The sequence below is a fragment of the Syngnathus scovelli genome, chromosome 7 (assembly GCF_024217435.2).
Source record: "Syngnathus scovelli strain Florida chromosome 7, RoL_Ssco_1.2, whole genome shotgun sequence".
NCBI classification, from domain to species: Eukaryota; Metazoa; Chordata; class Actinopteri; order Syngnathiformes; family Syngnathidae; genus Syngnathus; species Syngnathus scovelli.
Window position 1 is genome coordinate 16,041,055 of NC_090853.1, and position 25,854 is coordinate 16,066,908.

Here is a 25,854-nt window from a genome sequence, read left to right on the forward strand (position 1 = left end):
TGGTTATTTCTTCATGCGCAGTGGTCAACGCGGCACTCTCTAGCTGCCAAGAGCACTTTTTACTATGCGCACCCAACCAGAGTGACGGGAGGAGCACATTTCAGAAAACGTGCTCAGCTCGTCGAGAAAATGCGATTTAAGCAATACAATTAAAAATGCACCCAAAACCTAAACCAAACGTTGAAGGTGGTTATTTCTTCATGGGCAGTGGTCAACGCGGCACTCTCTAGCTGCCAAGAGCACTTTTTACTATGCACACCCAACAAGAGTGACGGGAGGAGCGCATTTCAGAAAACGTGCTCAGCTCGACGAGAACATGCGATTTAAGTAATAAAATTAAAAATGCACCCAAAACCTAAACCAAACGTTGCAGGTGGTTATTTCTTCATGCGCAGTGGTCAACGCGGCACTCTCTAGCTGCCAAGAGCACTTTTTACTATGCTCACCCAACCAGAGTGACGGGAGGAGCACATTTCAGAAAACGTGCTCAGCTCGTCGAGAAAATGCGATTTAAGCAATAAAATTAAAAATGCACCCAAAACCTAAACCAAACGTTGCAGGTGGTTATTTCTTCATGCGCAGTGGTAAACGCGACACTCTCTAGCCGCCAAGAGCACTTTTTACTATGCGCACCCAACCAGAGTGACGGGAGGAGCACATTTCAGAAAACGTGCTCAGCTCGTCCAGAAAATGCTATTTAAGCAATAAAATTAAAAATGCACCTAAAACCTAAACCAAACGTTGCAGATGGTCATTTCTTCATGCGCAGTGGTCAACGCGGCACTCTCTAGCTGCCAAGAGCACTTTTTACTATGCACACCCAACCAGAGTGACGGGAGGAGCACATTTCAGAAAACGTGCTCAGCTCGTCGAGAAAATGCGATTTAAGCAATAAAATTTAAAATGCACCTAAAACCTAAACCAAACGTTGCAGGTGGTTATTTCTTCATGTGCAGCGGTCAACGCGGCACTCTCTAGCTGCCAAGAGCACTTTTTACTATGCGCACCCAACCAGAGTGACGGGAGGAGCACATTTCAGAAAACGTGCTCAGCTCGTCGAGAAAATGCGATTTAAGCAATAAAATTAAAACTGCACCTAAAACCTAAACCAAACGTTGCAGATGGTCATTTCTTCATGCGCAGTGGTCAACGCGGCACTCTCTAGCTGCCAAGAGCACTTTTTACTATGCACACCCAACCAGAGTGACGGGAGGAGCACATTTCAGAAAACGTGCTCAGCTCGTCGAGAAAATGCGATTTAAGCAATAAAATTAAAAATGCACCCAAAACCTAAACCAAACGTTGCAGGTGGTTATTTCTTCATGCGCAGCAGTCAACGCGGCACTCTCTAGCTGCCAAGAGCACTTTTTACTATGTGCACCCAACCAGAGTGACGGGAGGAGCACATTTCAGAAAACGTGCTCAGCTCGTCGAGAAAATGCGATTTAGGCAATAAAATTAAAAATGCACCTAAAACCTAAACCAAACGCTGCAGATGGTCATTTCTTCATGCGCAGTGGTCAACGCGGCACTCTCTAGCTGCCAAGAGCACTTTTTACTATGCACACTCAACCAGAGTGACGGGAGGAGCACATTCCAGAAAACGTGCTCAGCTCGTCGAGAAAATGCGATTTAAGCAATAAAATTAAAACTGCACCCAAAACCTAAACCAAACGTTGGAGATGGTCATTTCTTCATGCGCAGTGGTCAACGCGGCACTCTCTAGCTGCCAAGAGCACTTTTTACTATGCACACCCAACCAGAGTGACGGGAGGAGCACATTTCAGAAAACGTGCTCAGCTCGTCGAGAAAATGCGATTTAAGCAATAAAATTAAAAATGCACCCAAAACCTAAACCAAACGTTGCAGGTGGTTATTTCTTTATGCGCAGTGGTCAACGCGGCACTCTCTAGCTGCCAAGAGCACTTTTTACTATGCGCACCCAACCAGAGTGACGGGAGGAGCACATTTCAGAAAACGTGCTCAGCTCGTCGAGAAAATGCCATTTAAGCAATAAAATTAAAAATGCACCTAAAACCTAAACCAAACGTTGCAGGTGGTTATTTCTTCATGCGCAGTGGTCAACGCGGCACTCTCTAGCTGCCAAGAGCACTTTTTACTATGCGCACCCAACCAGAGTGACGGGAGGAGCACATTTCAGAAAACGTGCTCAGCTCGTCGAGAAAATGCGATTTAAGCAATAAAATTTAAAATGCACCTAAAACCTAAACCAAACGTTGCAGGTGGTTATTTCTTCATGTGCAGCGGTCAACGCGGCACTCTCTAGCTGCCAAGAGCACTTTTTACTATGCGCACCCAACCAGAGTGACGGGAGGAGCACATTTCAGAAAACGTGCTCAGCTCGTCGAGAAAATGCGATTTAAGCAATAAAATTAAAAATGCACCTAAAACCTAAACCAAACGTTGCAGGTGGTTATTTCTTCATGCGCAGTGGTCAACGCGGCACTCTCTAGCTGCCAAGAGCACTTTTTACTATGCGCACCCAACCAGAGTGACGGGAGGAGCACATTTCAGAAAACGTGCTCAGCTCGTCGAGAAAATGCGATTTAAGCAATAAAATTAAAAATGCACCTAAAACCTAAGCCAAACGTTGCAGGTGGTTATTTCTTTATGCGCAGTGGTCAACGCGGCACTCTCTAGTTGCCAAGAACACTTTTTACTATGCGCACCCAACCAGAGTGACGGGAGGAGCACATTTCAGAAAACGTGCTCAGCTCGTCGAGAATATGCGATTTAAGCAATAAAATAAAAAATGCACCTAAAACCTAAACCAAACGTTGCAGATGGTCATTTCTTCATGCGCAGTTGTCAACGCGGCACTCTCTAGCTGCCAAGAGCACTTTTTACTATGCGCACTCAACCAGAGTGACGGGAGGAGCACATTTCAGAAAACGTGCTCAGCTCGTCGAGAAAATGCGATTTAAGCAATAAAATTAAAAATGCACCTAAAACCTAAACCAAACGTTGCAGGTGGTTATTTCTTCATGCGCAGTGGTCAACGCGGCACTCTCTAGCTGCCAAGAGCACTTTTTACTATGCGCACCCAACCAGAGTGATGGGAGGAGCACATTTCAGAAAACGTGCTCAGCTCGTCGAGAAAATGCGATTTAAGGAATAAAATTAAAAATGCACCCAAAACCTAAACCAAACGTTGCAGATGGTCATTTCTTCATGCGCAGTGGTCAACGCGGCACTCTCTAGCTGCCAAGAGCACTTTTTACTATGCACACCCAACAAGAGTGACGGGAGGAGCGCATATCAGAAAACGTGCTCAGCTCGACGAGAACATGCGATTTAAGCAATAAAATTAAAAATGCACCCAAAACCTAAACCAAACGTTGCAGGTGGTTATTTCTTCATGCGCAGTGGTCAACGCGGCACTCTCTAGCTGCCAAGAACACTTTTTACTATGCTCACCCAACCAGAGTGACGGGAGGAGCACATTTCAGAAAACGTGCTCAGCTCGTCGAGAAAATGCGATTTAAGCAATAAAATTAAAAATGCACCCAAAACCTAAACCAAACGTTGCGGGTGGTTATTTCTTCATGCGCAGTGGTCAACGCGGCACTCTCTAGCTGCCAAGAGCACTTTTTACAATGCGCACCCAACCAGAGTGACGGGAGGAGCACATTTCAGAAAACGTGCTCAGCTCGTCGAGAAAATGCGATTTAAGGAATAAAATTAAAAATGCACCCAAAACCTAAACCAAACGTTGCAGATGGTCATTTCTTCATGCGCAGTGGTCAACGCGGCACTCTCTAGCTGCCAAGAGCACTTTTTACTATGCGCACCCAACAAGAGTGACGGGAGGAGCGCATTTCAGAAAACGTGCTCAGCTCGTCGAGAAAATGCGATTTAAGCAATAATATTAAAAATGCACCTAAAACCCAAACCAAACGTTGCAGATGGTCATTTCTTCATGCGCAGCAGTCAACGCGGCACTCTCTAGCCGCCAAGAGCACTTTTTACTATGCGCACCCAACCAGAGTGACGGGAGGAGCACATTTCAGAAAACGTGCTCAGCTCTTCGAGAAAATGCGATTTAAGCAATAAAATTAAAAATGCACCCAAAACCTAAACCAAACGTTGCAGGTGGTTATTTCTTCATGCGCAGCAGTGAACGCGGCACTCTCTAGCTGCCAAGAGCACTTTTTACTATGCGCACCCAACCAGAGTGACGGGAGGAGCACATTTCAGAAAACGTGCTCACCTCGTCGAGAAAATGCGATTTAAGCAATAAAATTAAAAATGCACCCAAAACCTAAACCAAACGTTGCAGGTGGTTATTTCTTCATGCGCAGTGGTCAACGCGGCACTCTCTAGCTGCCAAGTGCACTTTTTACTATGCGCACCCAACCAGAGTGACGGGAGGAGCACATTCCAGAAAACGTGCTCAGCTCGTCGAGAAAATGCGATTTAAGCAATAAAATTAAAAATGCACCCAGAACCTAAACCAAACGTTGCAGGTGGTTATTTCTTCATGCGCAGTGGTCAACGCGGCACTCTCTAGCTGCCAAGAGCACTTTTTACTATGCGCACCCAACCAGAGTGACGGGAGGAGCACATTTCAGAAAACATGCTCAGCTCGTCGAGAAAATGCTATTTAAGCAATACAATTAAAAATGCACCTAAAACCTAAACCAAAAGTTGCGGTTGGTTATTTTTTCATGCGCAGCAGTCAACGCGGCACTCTCTAGCTGCCAAGAGCACTTTTTACTATGCACACCCAACCAGAGTGACGGGAGGAGCGCATTTCAGAAAACGTGCTCAGCTCGTCGAGAAAATGCGATTTAAGCAATAAAATTAAAAATGCACCTAAAACCTAAACCAAACGTTGCAGATGGTCATTTCTTCATGGGCAGTGGTCAACGCGGCACTCTCTAGCTGCCAAGAGCACTTTTTACTATGCGCACCCAACCAGAGTGACGGGAGGAGCACATTTCAGAAAACGTGCTCAGCTCGTCGAGAAAATGCGATTTAAGCAATAAAATTAAAAATGCACCTAAAACCTAAACCAAACGCTGCAGATGGTCATTTCTTCATGCGCAGTGGTCAACGCGGCACTCTCTAGCTGCCAAGAGCACTTTTTACTATGCACACCCAACCAGAGTGACGGGAGGAGCACGTTTCAGAAAACGTGCTCAGCTCGTCGAGAAAATGCGATTTAAGCAATAAAATTAAAAATGCACCTAAAACCTAAACCAAACGTTGCAGGTGGTTATTTCTTCATGCGCAGTGGTCAACGCGGCACTCTCTAGCTGCCAAGAGCACTTTTTACTATGCGCACCCAACCAGAGTGACGGGAGGAGCACATTTCAAAACCGTGCTCAGCTCGTCGAGAAAATGCGATTTAAGCAATAAAATTAAAAATGCACCTAAACCCTAAACCAAACGTTGCAGGTGGTTATTTCTTCATGCGCAGTGGTCAACGCGGCACTCTCTAGCTGCCAAGAGCACTTTTTACTATGCGCACCCAACCAGAGTGACGAGAGGAGCACATTTCAGAAAACGTGCTCACCTCGTCGAGAAAATGCGATTTAAGCAATAAAATTAAAAATGCACCCAAAACCTAAACCAAACGTTGCAGGTGGTTATTTCTTCATGCGCAGTGGTCAACGCGGCACTCTCTAGCTGCCAAGTGCACTTTTTACTATGCGCACCCAACCAGAGTGACGGGAGGAGCACATTCCAGAAAACGTGCTCAGCTCGTCGAGAAAATGCGATTTAAGCAATAAAATTAAAAATGCACCCAGAACCTAAACCAAACGTTGCAGGTGGTTATTTCTTCATGCGCAGTGGTCAACGCTGCACTCTCTAGCTGCCAAGAGCACTTTTTACTATGCGCACCCAACCAGAGTGACGGGAGGAGCACATTTCAGAAAACATGCTCAGCTCGTCGAGAAAATGCGATTTAAGCAATACAATTAAAAATGCACCTAAAACCTAAACCAAAAGTTGCAGTTGGTTATTTTTTCATGCGCAGCAGTCAACGCGGCACTCTCTAGCTGCCAAGAGCACTTTTTACTATGCACACCCAACCAGAGTGACGGGAGGAGCGCATTTCAGAAAACGTGCTCAGCTCGTCGAGAAAATGCGATTTAAGCAATAAAATTAAAAATGCACCTAAAACCTAAACCAAAAGTTGCAGATGGTCATTTCTTCATGTGCAGTGGTCAACGCGGCACTCTCTAGCTGCCAAGAGCACTTTTTTACTATGCACACTCAACCAGAGTGACGGGAGGAGCACATTTCAGAAAACGTGCTCAGCTCGTCGAGAAAATGCGATTTAAGCAATAAAATTAAAAATGCACCCAAAACCTAAACCAAACGTTGCAGGTGGTTATTTCTTCATGCGCAGCAGTCAACGCGGCACTCTCTAGCTGCCAAGAGCACTTTTTACTATGCGCACCCAACCAGAGTGACGGGAGTAGCACATTTCAGAAAACGTGCTCAGCTCGTCGAGAAAATGCGATTTAAGCAATAAAATTAAAAATGCACCTAAAACCTAAACCAAACGTTGCAGGTGGTTATTTCTTCATGCGCAGTGGTCAACGCGGCACTCTCTAGCTGCCAAGAGCACTTTTTACTATGCGCACCCAACCAGAGTGACGGGAGGAGCACATTTCAGAAAACGTGCTCAGCTCGTCGAGAAAATGCGATTTAAGCAATAAAATTAAAAATGCACCTAAAACCTAAACCAAACGTTGCAGGTGGATATTTCTTCATGCGCAGTGGTCAACGCGGCACTCTCTAGCTGCCAAGAGCACTTTTTACTATGCGCACCCAACCAGAGTGACGGGAGGAGCACATTTCAGAAAACGTGCTCAGCTCGTCGAGAAAATGCGATTTAAGCAATAAAATTAAAAATGCACCTAAAACCTAAACCAAACGTTGCAGGTGGTTATTTCTTTATGCGCAGTGGTCAACGCGGCACTCTCTAGTTGCCAAGAGCACTTTTTACTATGCGCACCCAACCAGAGTGACGGGAGGAGCACATTTCAGAAAACGTGCTCAGCTCGTCGAGAATATGCGATTTAAGCAATAAAATAAAAAAATGCACCTAAAACCTAAACCAAACGTTGCAGATGGTCATTTCTTCATGCGCAGTGGTCAACGCGGGACTCTCTAGCTGCCAAGAGCACTTTTTACTATGCGCACCCAACCAGAGTGACGGGAGGAGCACATTTCAGAAAACGTGCTCAGCTCGTCGAGAAAATGCGATTTAAGCAATAAAATTAAAAATGCACCTAAAACCTAAACCAAACGTTGCAGGTGGTTATTTCTTCATGCGCAGTGGTCAACGCGGCACTCTCTAGCTGCCAAGAGCACTTTTTACTATGCGCACCCAACCAGAGTGATGGGAGGAGCACATTTCAGAAAACGTGCTCAGCTCGTCGAGAAAATGCGACTTAACCAATAAAATTAAAAATGCACCTAAAACCTAAACCAAACGTTGCAGATGGTCATTTCTTCATGCGCAGTGGTCAACGCGGTGTCACATCGCCCCCAACTGCTCCACTATGTGTCTGTCTTGGGTTCTGTCTGTGTGCTCGCCCCTCCCCTCCTGTGTGCCCATGATCAGTGTGATTGTTCCCACCTGCCTCTCGTTACCTGTCGTGTATAAAAGTCCTGTCTGCCCCTCACTCCCTGTCGGATCATTGGTTTTGGTATTGGTATTGGTATTGGTATTGGTTTTGGTCATTGGTTTGGGTTCCTGTCGTTCGGGGTGTCGTCCTGTCTTGGTGCCGTCATGTCCTGCTGTCTTGTTTGACGTCCCGGTCAGTCAGTCAAGTTATTGTTCGTAAGTCATGTCAGTTTGTATTTTGAGTTCCACCAATAAACCCTGGTCCAAGCTGCACTTGGTCGTCCTGCTCCACCGCAACCGACCGTGACAGAATGATCCGACCACTACAACGACCAGCGCTTGGACCCCCCTCCACCACCAGCTCCCGCTGCGACGCCCGGTCGTCGTCCGAGCTTGTCCCGGCGCCATCAGCTCCGCGACCGTCATCGGACTTCGCTCCCGCGACGCCGGACGCGCGGCCGCCATCGGAGTTCCTCCCGGCACCATCGCCTCTGCGACCGTCGTCGGACTTCGCTGCCGCGACGCCGGACCCGCGGCCGCCATCGGAGTGCTTCTGGCGCCAGCGGCTTTGCGGCCGCGATCGGGCTCTGGTGCCGCGACGCCGGACCCACGGCCGCCGTTGGAGTGCCTCCCGGCGTCATCAGACTCACGGCCGCCATCGGGCTCCACCCCAGCGTCGCAGGACCCGCGAACGTCGCCAGACATCCAAGCCAGCTGCGTCGGACCCGCGATCGTCCCTGGCTCCACTCCCACTGCTGCGGCGCGTGATGGCTCTTGCCGCTGCGCAGAGCCCCGCCTTCCGAGTGTCGCCGATCACTGTACGGACTTTGTGAGTGGCCGCCAATCACGGTACAGACTTCCGGAGTCGCCGCCAATTGCCGTACGGACTTCCTGAGTGGCCGCCGATTGCGGCACTGACTTTTGTATGCCGCTGATTGCGGTTGTGTTTCCCCGAGTCGCCGCAGAGTGCGGTTGTGTTTCCCCGAGGTCCCCGCCCGAGTGCGGCTCTGTCCCCTAGGTCCCTGCCAGAGTGCGGCTCTGTCCCCTAGGTCCCCGCCCGAGTGCGGCTCTGTCCCCTAGGTCCCCGCCCGAGTGCGGCTCTGTCCCCTAGGTCCCCGCCCGAGTGCGGCTCTGTCCCCTAGGTCCCCGCCCGAGTGCGGCTCTGTCCCCTAGGTCCCCGCCCGAGTGCAGCTCTGTCCCCTAGGTCCCCGCCCGAGTGCGGCTCTGTCCCCTAGGTCCCCGCCCGAGTGCGGCTCTGTCCCCTAGGTCCCCGCCCGAGTGCGGCTCTGTCCCCTAGGTCACCGCCCGAGTGCGGCTCTGTCCCCTAGGTCACCGCCCGAGTGCGGCTCCGTCCCCGAGAACGCCGCCAGAGTGCGGATCTGTCCCCGAAAACGCCGCCCGAGTGCGGCTCTGTCCCCTAGGTCACCGCCCGAGTGCGGCTCCGTCCCCGAAAACGCCGCCAGAGTGCGGATCTGTCCCCGAAAACGCCGCTAGAGTGCGGATCTGTCCCCGAAGTCGCCGCTAGAGTGCGGTTCTGTCCCTGCAGTCACCGCCAGAGTGCGGATCTGTCCCCGCAGTCGCCGCCAGAGTGCGGTCCTGTCCCCGCAGTCGCCGCCCGAGTGCGGTCCTGTCCCCGCAGTCGCCGCCCGAGTGCGGTCCTGTCCCCGCAGTCGCCGCCCGAGTGCGGTTCTGTCCCCGCAGTCGCCGCCCGAGTGCGGTTCTGTCCCCGCAGTCGCCGCCCGAGTGCGGTTCTGTCCCCGCAGTCGCCGCCAGAGTGCGGATCTGTCCCCGCAGTTGCCGCCAGAGTGCGGATCTGTCCCCCAAGTCGCCGCCCGAGTGCGGTGCGGTTCGGTTCCCCAAGTCGCCGCCCGAGTGCGGTTCGGTTCCCCAAGTCGCCGCCCGAGTGCGGTGCGGTTCGGTTCCCCTAGTTTTTTTTTTTTGGGACGTCGGGAGACGTCCCTTGTGGGGGGGGTTCTGTCACATCGCCCCCAACTGCTCCACTATGTGTCTGTCTTGGGTTCTGTCTGTGTGCTCGCCCCTCCCCTCCTGTGTGCCCATGATCAGTGTGATTGTTCCCACCTGCCTCTCGTTACCTGTCGTGTATAAAAGTCCTGTCTGCCCCTCACTCCCTGTCGGATCATTGGTTTTGGTATTGGTATTGGTATTGGTATTGGTTTTGGTCATTGGTTTGGGTTCCTGTCGTTCGGGGTGTCGTCCTGTCTTGGTGCCGTCATGTCCTGCTGTCTTGTTTGACGTCCCGGTCAGTCAGTCAAGTTATTGTTCGTAAGTCATGTCAGTTTGTATTTTGAGTTCCACCAATAAACCCTGGTCCAAGCTGCACTTGGTCGTCCTGCTCCATGCTACACCCGACCATGACACGCGGCACTCTCTAGCTGCCAAGAGCACTTTTTACTATGCACACCCAACCAGAGTGACGGGAGGAGCACATTTCAGAAAACGTGCTCAGCTCGTCGAGAAAATGCGATTTAAGCAATAAAATTAAAAATGCACCCAAAACCTAAACCAAACGTTGCAGGTGGTTATTTCTTCATGCGCAGTGGTCAACGCGGCACTCTCTAGCCGCCAAGAGCACTTTTTACTATGCGCACCCAACCAGAGTGACGGGAGGAGCACATTTCAGAAAACGTGCTCAGCTCGTCGAGAAAATGCGACTTAACCAATAAAATTAAAAACGCACCTAAAACCTAAACCAAACGTTGCAGATGGTCATTTCGTCATGCGCAGTGGTCAACGCAGCACTCTCTAGCTGCCAAGAGCACTTTTTACTATGCGCACCCAACCAGAGTGACGGGAGGAGCACATTTCAGAAAACGTGCTCAGCTCGTCGAGAAAATGCGATTTAAGCAATACAATTAAAAATAGACCCAAAACCTAAACCGAACGTTGCAGGTGGTTATTTCTTTATGCTCAGCAGTCAACGCGGCACTCTCTAGCTGCCAAGAGCACTTTTTACTATGCGCACCCAACCAGAGTGACGGGAGGAGCACATTTCAGAAAACGTGCTCAGCTCGTCGAGAAATTGCGATTTAAGCAATAAAATTAAAAATGCAACTAAAACCTAAACCAAACGTTGCAGGTGGTTATTTCTTTATGCGCAGTGGTCAACGCGGCACTCTCTAGCTGACAAGAGCACTTTTTACTATGCGCACCCAACCAGAGTGACGGGAGGAGCACATTTCAGAAAACGTGCTCAGCTCGTCGAGAAAATGCGATTTAAGCAATAAAATTAAAAATGCACCTAAAACCTAAACCAAACGTTGCAGGTGGTTATTTCTTTATGCGCAGTGGTCAACGCGGCACTCTCTAGCTGCCAAGAGCACTTTTTACTATGCACACCCAACCAGAGTGACGGGAGGAGCACATTTCAGAAAACGTGCTCAGCTCGTCGAGAAAATGCGATTTAAGCAATAAAATTAAAAATGCACCCAAAACCTAAACCAAACGTTGCAGGTGGTTATTTCTTCATGCGCAGTGGTCAACGCGGCACTCTCTAGCTGCCAAGAGCAGTTTTTACTATGCGCACCCAACCAGAGTGACGAGAGGAGCACATTTCAGAAAACGTGCTCAGCTCATCCAGAAAATACGATTTAAGCAATAAAATTACAAATGCACCTAAAACCTAAACCAAACGTTGCAGGTGGTTATTTCTTCATGCGCAGCAGTCAACGCGGCACTCTCTAGCTGCCAAGAGCACTTTTTACTATGCGCACCCAACCAGAGTGACGGGAGGAGCACATTTCAGAAAACGTACTCAGCTCGTCGAGAAAATGCGAATTAAGCAATAAAATTAAAAATGCACCTAAAACCTAAACCGAACGTTGCAGATGGTCATTTCTTCATGCGCAGTGGTCAACGCGGCACCCTCTAGCTGCCAAGAGCACTTTTTACTATGCGCACCAAACCAGAGTGACGGGAGGAGCACATTTCAGAAAACGTGCTCAGCTCGTCGAGAAAATGCGATTTAAGCAATAAAATTAAAAATGCACCTAAAACCTAAACCAAACGTTGCAGGTGGTTATTTCTTCATGCGCAGTGGTCAACGCGGCACTCTCTAGCTGCCAAGAGCACTTTTTACTATGCGCACCCAACCAGAGTGACGGGAGGAGCACATTTCAGAAAACGTGCTCAGCTCGTCGAGAAAATGCGATTTAAGCAATACAATTAAAAATGCACCCAAAACCTAAACCAAACGTTGCAGGTGGTTATTTCTTCATGCGCAGTGGTCAACGCGGCACTCTCTAGCTGCCAAGAGCACTTTTTACTATGCGCACCCAACCAGAGTGACGGGAGGAGCACATTTCAGAAAACGTGCTCAGCTCGTCGAGAAAATGCGATTTAAGCAATAAAATTAAAAATGCACCTAAAACCTAAACCAAACGTTGCAGGTGGTTATTTCTTCATGCGCAGTGGTCAACGCGGCACTCTCTAGCTGCCAAGAGCACTTTTTACTATGCGCACCCAACCAGAGTGATGGGAGGAGCACATTTCAGAAAACGTGCTCAGATCGTCGAGAAAATGCGACTTAACCAATAAAATTAAAAATGCACCTAAAACCTAAACCAAACGTTGCAGATGGTCATTTCTTCATGCGCAGTGGTACAACGCGGCACTCTCTAGCTGCCAAGAGCACTTTTTACTATGCACACCCAACCAGAGTGACGGGAGGAGCACATTTCAGAAAACGTGCTCAGCTCGTCGAGAAAATGCGATTTAAGCAATAAAATTAAAAATGCACCCAAAACCTAAACCAAACGTTGCAGGTGGTTATTTCTTCATGCGCAGCAGTCAACGCGGCACTCTCTAGCTGCCAAGAGCACTTTTTACTATGCGCACCCAACCAGAGTGACGGGAGGAGCACATTTCAGAAAACGTGCTCAGCTCGTCGAGAAAATGCGATTTAAGCAATAAAATTTAAAATGCACCTAAAACCTAAACCAAACGTTGCAGGTGGTTATTTTTTCATGTGCAGCGGTCAACGCGGCACTCTCTAGCTGCCAAGAGCACTTTTTACTATGCGCACCCAACCAGAGTGACGGGAGGAGCACATTTCAGAAAACGTGCTCAGCTCGTCGAGAAAATGCGATTTAAGCAATAAAATTAAAAATGCACCTAAAACCTAAACCAAACGTTGCAGATGGTCATTTCTTCATGCGCAGTGGTCAACGCAGCACTCTCTAGCTGCCAAGAGCACTTTTTACTATGCGCACCCAACCAGAGTGACGGGAGGAGCACATTTCAGAAAACGTGCTCAGCTCGACGAGATCATGCGATTCAAGCAATAAAATTAAAAATGCACCCAAAACCTAAACCAAACGTTGCAGGTGGTTATTTCTTCATGCGCAGTGGTCAACGCGGCACTCTCTAGCTGCCAAGAGCACTTTTTACTATGCGCACCCAACCAGAGTGACGGGAGGAGCACATTTCAGAAAACGTGCTCAGCTCGTCGAGAAAATGCGATTTAAGCAATAAAATTAAAAATGCACCCAAAACCTAAACCAAACGTTGCAGGTGGTTATTTCTTCATGCGCAGTGGTAAACGCGGCACTCTCTAGCTGCCAAGAGCACTTTTTACTATGCGCACCCAACCAGAGTGACGGGAGGAGCACATTTCAGAAAACGTGCTCAGCTCGTCGAGAAAATGCGATTTAAGCAATAAAATTAAAAATGCACCCAAAACCTAAACCAAACGTTGCAGGTGGTTATTTCTTCATGCGCAGTGGTCAACGCGGCACTCTCTAGCTGCCAAGAGCACTTTTTACTATGCGCACCCAACCAGAGTGACGGGAGGAGCACATTTCAGAAAACGTGCTCAGCTCGTCGAGAAAATGCGATTTAAGCAATAAAATTAAAAATGCACCCAAAACCTAAACCAAACGTTGCAGGAGGTTATTTCTTCGTGCACAGCAGTCAACGCGGCACTCTCTAGCTGCCAAGAGCACTTTTTACTATGCGCACCCAACCAGAGTGACGGGAGGAGCACATTTCAGAAAACGTGCTCAGCTCGTCGAGAAAATGCGATTTAAGCAATAAAATTAAAAATGCACCCAAAACCTAAACCAAACGTTGCAGGTGGTTATTTCTTCATGCGCAGCAGTCAACGCGGCACTCTCTAGCTGCCAAGAGCACTTTTTACTATGCGCACCCAACCAGAGTGACGGGAGGAGCACATTTCAGAAAACGTGCTCAGCTCGTCGAGAAAATGCGATTTAAGCAATAAAATTAAAAATGCACCTAAAACCCAAACCAAACGTTGCAGGTGGTTATTTCTTCATGCGCAGTGATCAACGCGGCACTCTCTAGCTGCCAAGAGCACTTTTTACTATGCGCACCCAACCAGAGTGACGGGAGGAGCACATTTCAGAAAACGTGCTCAGCTCGTCGAGAAAATGCGATTTAAGCAATAAAATTAAAAATGCACCTAAAACCTAAGCCAAACGTTGCAGGTGGTTATTTCTTTATGCGCAGTGGTCAACGCGGCACTCTCTAGTTGCCAAGAGCACTTTTTACTATGCGCACCCAACCAGAGTGACGGGAGGAGCACATTTCAGAAAACGTGCTCAGCTCGTCGAGAATATGCGATTTAAGCAATAAAATAAAAAATGCACCTAAAACCTAAACCAAACGTTGCAGATGGTCATTTCTTCATGCGCAGTGGTCAACGCGGCACTCTCTAGCTGCCAAGAGCACTTTTTACTATGCGCACTCAACCAGAGTGACGGGAGGAGCACATTTCAGAAAACGTGCTCAGCTCGTCGAGAAAATGCGATTTAAGCAATAAAATTAAAAATGCACCTAAAACCTAAACCAAACGTTGCAGGTGGTTATTTCTTCATGCGCAGTGGTCAACGCGGCACTCTCTAGCTGCCAAGAGCACTTTTTACTATGCGCACCCAACCAGAGTGATGGGAGGAGCACATTTCAGAAAACGTGCTCAGCTCGTCGAGAAAATGCGACTTAACCAATAAAATTAAAAATGCACCTAAAACCTAAACCAAACGTTGCAGATGGTCATTTCTTCATGCGCAGTGGTCAACGCGGCACTCTCTAGCTGCCAAGAGCACTTTTTACTATGCACACCCAACCAGAGTGACGGGAGGAGCACATTTCAGAAAACGTGCTCAGCTCGTCGAGAAAATGCGATTTAAGCAATAAAATTAAAAATGCACCCAAAACCTAAACCAAACGTTGCAGGTGGTTATTTCTTCATGCGCAGCAGTCAACGCGGCACTCTCTAGCTGCCAAGAGCACTTTTTACTATGCGCACCCAACCAGAGTGACGGGAGGAGCACATTTCAGAAAACGTGCTCAGCTCGTCGAGAAAATGCGATTTAGGCAATAAAATTAAAAATGCACCTAAAACCTAAACCAAACGCTGCAGATGGTCATTTCTTCATGCGCAGTGGTCAACGCGGCACTCTCTAGCTGCCAAGAGCACTTTTTACTATGCACACCCAACCAGAGTGACGGGAGGAGCACATTCCAGAAAACGTGCTCAGCTCGTCGAGAAAATGCGATTTAAGCAATAAAATTAAAACTGCACCCAAAACCTAAACCAAACGTTGGAGATGGTCATTTCTTCATGCGCAGTGGTCAACGCGGCACTCTCTAGCTGCCAAGAGCACTTTTTACTATGCACACCCAACCAGAGTGACGGGAGGAGCACATTTCAGAAAACGTGCTCAGCTCGTCGAGAAAATGCGATTTAAGCAATAAAATTAAAAATGCACCCAAAACCTAAACCAAACGTTGCAGGGGGTTATTTCTTTATGCGCAGTGGTCAACGCGGCACTCTCTAGCTGCCAAGAGCACTTTTTACTATGCGCACCCAACCAGAGTGACGGGAGGAGCACATTTCAGAAAACGTGCTCAGCTCGTCGAGAAAATGCCATTTAAGCAATAAAATTAAAAATGCACCCAAAACCTAAAGCAAACGTTGCAGATGGTCATTTCTTCATGCGCAGTGGTCAACGCGGCACTCTCTAGCTGCCAAGAGCACTTTTTACTATGCACACCCAACAAGAGTGACGGGAGGAGCGCATTTCAGAAAACGTGCTCAGCTCTACGAGAACATGCGATTTAAGCAATAAAATTAAAAATGCATCCAAAACCTAAACCAAACGTTGCAGGTGGTTATTTCTTCATGCGCAGTGGTAAACGCGGCACTCTCTAGCTGCCAAGAGCACTTTTTACTATGCGCACTCAACCAGAGTGACGGGAGGAGCACATTTCAGAAAACGTGCTCAGCTCGTCGAGAAAATGCGATTTAAGCAATAAAATTAAAAAGGCACCTAAAACCTAAACCAAACGTTGCAGATGGTCATTTCTTCATGCGCAGTGGTCAACGCGGCACTCTCTAGCTGCCAAGAGCACTTTTTACTATGCACACCCAACCAGAGTGACGGGAGGAGGACATTTCAGAAAACGTGCTCAGCTCGTCGAGAAAATGCGATTTAAGCAATAAAATTAAAAATGCACCCAAAACCTAAACCAAACGTTGCAGGTGGTTATTTCTTCATGCGCAGCAGTCAACGCGGCACTCTCTAGCTGCCAAGAGCACTTTTTACTATGCGCACCCAACCAGAGTGACGGGAGGAGCACATTTCAGAAAACGTGCTCAGCTCGTCGAGAAAATGCGATTTAAGCAATAAAATTAAAAATGCACCTAAAACCCAAACCAAACGTTGCAGGTGGTTATTTCTTCATGCGCAGTGATCAACGCGGCACTCTCTAGCTGCCAAGAGCACTTTTTACTATGCGCACCCAACCAGAGTGACGGGAGGAGCACATTTCAGAAAACGTGCTCAGCTCGTCGAGAAAATGCGATTTAAGCAATAAAATTAAAACTGCACCCAAAACCTAAACCAAACGTTGGAGATGGTCATTTCTTCATGCGCAGTGGTCAACGCGGCACTCTCTAGCTGCCAAGAGCACTTTTTACTATGCACACCCAACCAGAGTGACGGGAGGAGCACATTTCAGAAAACGTGCTCAGCTCGTCGAGAAAATGCGATTTAAGCAATAAAATTAAAAATGCACCCAAAACCTAAACCAAACGTTGCAGGTGGTTATTTCTTTATGCGCAGTGGTCAACGCGGCACTCTCTAGCTGCCAAGAGCACTTTTTACTATGCGCACCCAACCAGAGTGACGGGAGGACCACATTTCAGAAAACGTGCTCAGCTCGTCGAGAAAATGCCATTTAAGCAATAAAATTAAAAATGCACCCAAAACCTAAAGCAAACGTTGCAGATGGTCATTTCTTCATGCGCAGTGGTCAACGCGGCACTCTCTAGCTGCCAAGAGCATTTTTTACTATGCGCACCCAACCAGAGTAACGGGAGGAGCACATTTCAGAAAACGTGCTCAGCTCGTCGAGAAAATGCGATTTAAGCAATAAAATTAAAAATGCACCTAAAACCTAAACCAAACGTTGCAGGTGGTTATTTCTTCATGCGCAGTGGTCAACGCGGCACTCTCTAGCTGCCAAGAGCACTTTTTACTATGCGCACCCATCCAGAGTGACGGGAGGAGCACATTTCAGAAAACGTGCTCAGCTCGTCGAGAAAATGCGATTTAAGCAATAAAATTAAAAATGCACCTAAAACCTAAACCAAACGTTGCAGGTGGTTATTTCTTCATGCGCAGCAGTCAACGCGGCACTCTCTAGCTGCCAAGAGCACTTTTTACTATGCGCACCCAACCAGAGTGACGGGAGGAGCACATTTCAGAAAACGTGCTCAGATCGTCGAGAAAATGCGATTTAAGCAATAAAATTAAAAATGCACCCAAAACCTAAACCAAACGTTGCAGGTGGTTATTTCTTCATGCGCAGTGGTCAACGCGGCACTCTCTAGCTGCCAAGAGCACTTTTTACTATGCGCACCCAACCAGAGTGACGAGAGGAGCACATTTCAGAAAACGTGCTCAGCTCATCCAGAAAATGCGATTTAAGCAATAAAATTTAAAATGCACCTAAAACCTAAACCAAACGTTGCAGATGGTCATTTCTTCATGCGCAGTGGTCAACGCGGCACTCTCTAGCTGCCAAGAGCACTTTTTACTATGCGCACCCAACCAGAGTGACGGGAGGAGCACATTTCAGAAAACGTGCTCAGCTCGTCGAGAAAATGCGATTTAAGCAATAAAATTTAAAATGCACCCAAAACCTAAACCAAACGTTGCAGGTGGTTATTTCTTCATGCGCAGTGGTCAACGCGGCACTCTCTAGCTGCCAAGAGCACTTTTTATTATGCGCACCCAACCAGAGTGACAGGAGGAGCGCATTTCAGAAAACGTGCTCAGCTCGTCGAGAAAATGCGATTTAAGCAATAAAATTAAAAATGCACCTAAAACCTAAACCAAACGTTGCAGGTGGTTATTTCTTCATGCGCAGCAGTCAACGCGGCACTCTCTAGCTGCCAAGAGCACTTTTTACGATGCACACCCAACCAGAGTGACGGGAGGAGCGCATTTCAGAAAACGTGCTCAGGTCGACGAGAAAATGCGATTTAAGCAATAAAATTAAAAATGCACCTAAAACCTAAACTAAACGTTGCAGGTGGTTATTTCTTCATGCACAGCAGTCAACGCGGCACTCTCTAGCTGCCAAGAGCACTTTTTACTATGCGCACCCAACCAGAGTGACGGGAGGAGCACATTTCAGAAAACGTGCTCAGCTCGTCGAGAAAATGCGATTTAAGCAATAAAATTAAAAATGCACCCAAAACCTAAACCAAACGTTGCAGGTGGTTATTTCTTCATGCGCAGTGGTCAACGCGGCACTCTCTAGCTGCCAAGAGCACTTTTTACTATGCGCACCCAACCAGAGTGACGAGAGGAGCACATTTCAGAAAACGTGCTCAGCTCATCCAGAAAATGCGATTTAAGCAATAAAATTAAAAATGCACCTAAAACCTAAACCAAACGTTGCAGATGGTCATTTCTTCATGCGCAGTGGTCAACGTGGCACTCTCTAGCTGCCAAGAGCACTTTTTACTATGCACACCCAACCAGAGTGACGGGAGGAGGACATTTCAGAAAACGTGCTCAGCTCGTCGAGAAAATGCGATTTAAGCAATAAAATTAAAAATGCACCCAAAACCTAAACCAAACATTGCAGGGGGTTATTTCTTCATGCGCAGTGGTCAACGCGGCACTCTCTAGCTGCCAAGAGCACTTTTTACTATGCGCACCCAACCAGAGTGACGGGAGGAGCACATTTCAGAAAACGTGCTCAGCTCGTCGAGAAAATGCGATTTAAGCAATAAAATTAAAAATGCACCTAAAACCTAAACCAAACGTTGCAGGTGGTTATTTCTTCATGCGCAGTGGTCAACGCGGCACTCTCTAGCTGCCAAGAGCACTTTTTACTATGCGCACCCAACCAGAGTGACGGGAGGAGCACATTTCAGAAAACGTGCTCAGCTCGTCGAGAAAATGCGATTTAAGCAATAAAATTAAAAATGCACCTAAAACCTAAACCAAACGTTGCAGGTGGTTATTTCTTCATGCGCACTAGTCAACGCGGCACTCTCTAGCTGCCAAGAGCACTTTTTACTATGCGCACACAACCAGACTGACGAGAGGAGCACATTTCAGAAAACGTGCTCAGCTCATCCAGAAAATGCGATTTAAGCAATAAAATTAAAAATGCACCTAAAACCTAAACCAAACGTTGCAGATGGTCATTTCTTCATGCGCAGTGGTCAAGGCGGCACTCTCTAGCTGCCAAGAGCACTTTTTACTATGCACACCCAACCAGAGTGACGGGAGGAGCACATTTCAGAAAACGTGCTCAGCTCGTCGAGAAAATGCGATTTAAGCAATAAAATTAAAAATGCACCCAAAACCTAAACCAAACGTTGCAGATGGTCATTTCTTCATGCGCAGTGGTCAACGCGGCACTCTCTAGCTGCCAAGAGCACTTTTTACTATGCACACCCAACCAGAGTGACGGGAGGAGCACATTTCAGAAAACGTGCTCAGCTCGTCGAGAAAATGCGATTTAAGCAATAAAATTAAAAATGCACCTTAAACCTAAACCAAACGTTGCAGGTGGTTATTTCTTCATGCGCAGTGGTCAACGCGGCACTCTCTAGCTGCCAAGAGCATTTTTTACTATGCGCACCCAACCAGAGTGACGGGAGGAGCACATTTCAGAAAACGTGCTCAGCTCGTCGAGAAAATGCGATTTAAGCAATAAAATTAAAAATGCACCTAAAACCTAAACCAAACGTTGCAGGTGGTTATTTCTTCATGCGCAGTGGTCAACGCGGCACTCTCTAGCTGCCAAGAGCACTTTTTACTATGCGCACCCAACCAGAGTGACGGGAGGAGCACATTTCAGAAAACGTGCTCAGCTCGTCGAGAAAATGCGAATTAAGCAATAAAATTAAAAATGCACCTAAAACCTAAACCAAATGTTGCAGGTGGTTATTTCTTCATGCGCAGCAGTCAACGCGGCACTCTCTAGCTGCCAAGAGCACTTTTTACTATGCGCACCCAACCAGAGTGACGGGAGGAGCACATTTCAGAAAACGTGCTCAGCTCGTCGAGAAAATGCGATTTAAGCAATAAAATTAAAAATGCACCCAAAACCTAAACCAAAGGTTGCAGATGGTCATTTCTTCATGCGCAGTGGTCAACGCGGCACTCTCTAGCTGCCAAGAGCACTTTTTACTATGCGCACCCAACCAGAGTGACGGGAGGAGCACATTTCAGAAAACGTGCTCAGCTCGTCGAGAAAATGCGATTTAAGCAATAAAATTAAAAATGCACCTTAAACCTAAACCAAACGTTGCAGGTGGTTATTTCTTCATGCGCAGTGGTCAACGCGGCACTGTCTAGCTGCCAAGAGCATTTTTTACTATGCGCACCCAACCAGAGTGACGGGAGGAGCACATTTCAGAAAACGTGCTCAGCTCGTCGAGAAAATGCGATTTAAGCAATAAAATTTAAAATGCACCTAAAACCTAAACCAAACGTTGCAGGTGGTTATTTCTTCATGCGCAGTGGTCAACGCGGCACTCTCTAGCTGCCAAGAGCACTTTTTACTATGCGCACCCAACCAGAGTGACGGGAGGAGCACATTTCAGAAAACGTGCTCAGCTCGTCGAGAAAATGCGATTTAAGCAATAAAATTAAAAATGCACCCAAAACCTAAACAAAACGTTGCAGGTGGTTATTTCTTCATGCGCAGCAGTCAACGCAGCACTCTCTAGCTGCCAAGAGCACTTTTTACTATGCGCACCCAACCAGAGTGACGGGAGGAGCACATTTCAGAAAACGTGCTCAGCTCGTCGAGAAAATGCGATTTAAGCAATAAAATTAAAAATGCACCTTAAACCTAAACCAAACGTTGCAGGTGGTTATTTCTTCATGCGCAGTGGTCAACGCGGCACTCTCTAGCTGCCAAGAGCATTTTTTACTATGCGCACCCAACCAGAGTGACGAGAGGAGCACATTTCAGAAAACGTGCTCAGCTCGTCGAGAAATTGCGATTTAAGCAAAAAAATAAAAATGCACCTAAAACCTAAACCAAACGCTGCAGATGGTCATTTCTTCATGCGCAGTGGTCAACGCGGCACTCTCTAGCTGCCAAGAGCACTTTTTACTATGCACACCCAACCAGAGTGACGGGAGGAGCACATTTCAGAAAACGTGCTCAGCTCGTCGAGAAAATGCGATTTACGCAATAAAATTAAAAATGCACCTAAAACCTAAACCAAACGTTGCAGGTGGTTATTTCTTCATGCGCAGTGGTCAACGCGGCACTCTCTAGCTGCCAAGAGCACTTTTTACTATGCGCACACAACCAGAGTGACGGGAGGAGCACATTTCAGAAAACGTGCTCAGCTCGTTGAGCAAATGCGATTCAAGCAATAAAATTGAAAATGCACCTAAAACCTAAACCAAACGTTGCAGGTGGTTATTTCTTCATGCGCAGTGGTCAACGCGGCACTCTCTAGCTGCCAAGAGCACTTTTTACTATGCACACCCAACCAGAGTGACGGGAGGAGCACATTTCAGAAAACGTGCTCAGCTCGTCGAGAAAATGCGATTTACGCAATAAACTTAAAAATGCACCTAAAACCTAAACCAAACGTTGCAGGTGGTTATTTCTTCATGCGCAGAGGTCAACGCGGCACTCTCTAGCTGCCAAGAGCACTTTTTACTATGCACACCCAACCAGAGTGACGGGAGGAGCACATTCCAGAAAACGTGCTCAGCTCGTCGAGAAAATGCGATTTAAGCAATAAAATTAAAACTGCACCCAAAACCTAAACCAAACGTTGCAGATGGTCATTTCTTTATGCGCAGTGGTCAACGCGGCACTCTCTAGCTGCCAACAGCACTTTTTACTATGCACACCCAACCAGAGTGACGGGAGGAGCACATTTCAGAAAGCGTGCTCAGCTCGTCGAGAAAATGCGATTTAAGCAATAAAATTAAAAATGCACCCAAAACCTAAACCAAACGTTGCAGGTGGTTATTTCTTCATGCGCAGTGGTCAACGCGGCACTCTCTAGCTGCCAAGAGCACTTTTTACTATGCGCACCCAACCAGAGTGACGGGAGGAGCACATTTCAGAAAACGTGCTCAGCTCGTCGAGAAAATGCCATTTAAGCAATAAAATTAAAAATGCACCCAAAACCTAAACCAAACGTTGCAGATGGTCATTTCTTCATGCGCAGTGGTCAACGCGGCACTCTCTAGCTGCCAAGAGCACTTTTTACTATGCACACCCAACAAGAGTGACGGGAGGAGCGCATTTCAGAAAACGTGCTCAGCTCTACGAGAACATGCGATTTAAGCAATAAAATTAAAAATGCATCCAAAACCTAAACCAAACGTTGCAGGTGGTTATTTCTTCATGCGCAGTGGTAAACGCGGCACTCTCTAGCTGCCAAGAGCACTTTTTACTATGCACACCCAACCAGAGTGACGGGAGGAGCACATTTCAGAAAACGTGCTCAGCTCGTCGAGAAAATGCGATTTAAGCAATAAAATTAAAAATGCACCCAAAACCTAAACCAAACGTTGCAGGTGGTTATTTCTTCATGAGCAGTGGTAAACGCGGCACTCTCTAGCCGCCAAGAGCACTTTTTACTATGCGCACCCAACCAGAGTGACGGGAGGAGCACATTTCAGAAAACGTGCTCAGCTCGTCCAGAAAATGCTATTTAAGCAATAAAATTAAAAATGCACCTAAAACCTAAACCAAACGTTGCAGATGGTCATTTCTTCATGCGCAGTGGTCAACGCGGCACTCTCTAGCTGCCAAGAGCACTTTTTACTATGCACACCTAACCAGAGTGACGGGAGGAGCACATTTCAGAAAACGTTCTCAGCTCGTCCAGAAAATGCGATTTAAGCAATAAAATTAAAAATGCACCCAAAACCTAAACCAAACGTTGCAGGTGGTTATTTCTTCATGCGCAGTGGTCAACGCGGCACTCTCTAGCTGCCAAGAGCACTTTTTACTATGCGCACCCAACCAGAGTGACGGGAGGAGCACGTTTCAGAAAACGTGCTCAGCTCGTCGAGAAAATGCGATTTAACCAATAAAATTAAAAATGCACCTAAAACCTAAACCAAACGTTGCAGGCTGTTATTTAGTCATGCGCAGTGGTCAACGCGGCACTCTCTAGCTGCCAAGAGCACTTTTGATTATGCGCACCCAACCAGAGTGACGGGAGGAGCACATTTCAGAAAACGTGCTCAGCTCGTCGAGAAAATGCGATTTAAGCAATAAAATTAAGAATGCACCTAAAACCTAAACCAAACGCTGCAGATGGTCATTTCTTCATGCGCAGAGGTCAACGCGGCACTCTCTAGCTGCCAAGAGCACTTTTTACTATGCACACCCAACCAGAGTGACGGGAGGAGCACATTCCAGAAAACGTGCTCAGCTCGTCGAGAAAATGCGATTTAAGCAATAAAATTAAAAATGCACCTAAAACCTAAACCAAACGTTGCAGGTGGTTATTTCTTCATGCGCAGTGGTCAACGCGGCACTCTCTAGCTGCCAAGAGCACTTTTTACTATGCGCACCAACCAGAGTGACGGGAGGAGCACATTTCAGAAAACGTGCTCAGCTCGTCGAGAAAATGCGATTTAAGCAATAAAATTAAAAATAGACCCAAAACCTAAACCGAACGTTGCAGGTGGTTATTTCTTCATGCGCAGCAGTCAACGCGGCACTCTCTAGCTGCCAAGAGCACTTTTTACTATGCGCACCCAACCAGAGTGACGGGAGGAGCACATTTCAGAAAACGTGCTCAGCTCGTCGAGAAAATGCGATTTAAGCAATAAAATTAAAAATGCACCTAAAACCTAAACCAAACGTTGCAGGTGGTTATTTCTTCGTGCGCAGCAGTCAACGCGGCACTCTCTAGCTGCCAAGAGCACTTTTTACTATGCGCACCCAACCAGAGTGACGGGAGGAGCACATTTCAGAAAACGTGCTCAGCTCGTCGAGAAAATGCGATTTAAGCAATAAAATTAAAAATGCACCCAAAACCTAAACCAAACGTTGCAGGTGGTTATTTCTCCATGCGCAGTGGTCAACGCGGCACTCTCTAGCTGCCAAGAGCACTTTTTACTATGCGCACCCAACCAGAGTGACGGGAGGAGCGCATTTCAGAAAACGTGCTCAGCTCGACGAGAAAATGCGATTTAAGCAATAAAATTAAAAATGCACCCAAAACCTAAACCAAACGTTGCAGGTGGTTATTTCTTCATGCGCAGTCATCAACGCGGCACTCTCTAGCTGCCAAGAGCACTTTTTACGATGCACACCCAACCAGAGTGACGGGAGGAGCGCATTTCAGAAAACGTGCTCAGCTCGACGAGAAAATTTGATTTAAGCAATACAATTAAAAATGCACCTAAAACCTAAACCAAACGTTGCAGGTGGTTATTTCTTCATGCGCAGCAGTCAACGCGGCACTCTCTAGCTGCCAAGAGCACTTTTTACTATGCGCACCCAACCAGAGTGACGGGAGGAGCACATTTCAGAAAACGTGCTCAGCTCGTCGAGAAAATGCGATTTAAGCAATAAAATTAAAAATGCACCCAAAACCTAAACCAAACGTTGCAGGTGGTTATTTCTTCATGCGCAGTGGTCAACGCGGCACTGTCTAGCTGCCAAGAGCACTTTTTACTATGCGCACCCAACCAGAGTGACGAGAGGAGCAAATTTCAGAAAACGTGCTCAGCTCATCCAGAAAATGCGATTTAAGCAATAAAATTAAAAATGCACCTAAAACCTAAACCAAACGTTGCAGATGGTCATTTCTTCATGCGCAGTGGTCAACGCGGCACTCTCTAGCTGCCAAGAGCACTTTTTACTATGCGCACCCAACCAGAGTGACGGGAGGAGCACATTTCAGAAAACGTGCTCAGCTCGTCGAGAAAATGCGATTTAAGCAATAAAATTAAAAATGCACCCAAAACCTAAACCAAACGTTGCAGATGGTTATTTCTCCATGCGCAGTGGTCAACGCGGCACTCTCTAGCTGCCAAGAGCACTTTTTACTATGCGCACCCAACCAGAGTGACGGGAGGAGCGCATTTCAGAAAACGTGCTCAGCTCGACGAGAAAATGCGATTTAAGCAATAAAATTAAAAATGCACCCAAAACCTAAACCAAACGTTGCAGGTGGTTATTTCTTCATGCGCAGTCATCAACGCGGCACTCTCTAGCTGCCAAGAGCACTTTTTACGATGCACACCCAACCAGAGTGACGGGAGGAGCGCATTTCAGAAAACGTGCTCAGCTCGACGAGAAAATTTGATTTAAGCAATACAATTAAAAATGCACCTAAAACCTAAACCAAACGTTGCAGGTGGTTATTTCTTCATGCGCAGCAGTCAACGCGGCACTCTCTAGCTGCCAAGAGCACTTTTTACTATGCGCACCCAACCAGAGTGACGGGAGGAGCACATTTCAGAAAACGTGCTCAGCTCGTCGAGAAAATGCGATTTAAGCAATAAAATTAAAAATGCACCCAAAACCTAAACCAAACGTTGCAGGTGGTTATTTCTTCATGCGCAGTGGTCAACGCGGCACTGTCTAGCTGCCAAGAGCACTTTTTACTATGCGCACCCAACCAGAGTGACGAGAGGAGCAAATTTCAGAAAACGTGCTCAGCTCATCCAGAAAATGCGATTTAAGCAATAAAATTAAAAATGCACCTAAAACCTAAACCAAACGTTGCAGATGGT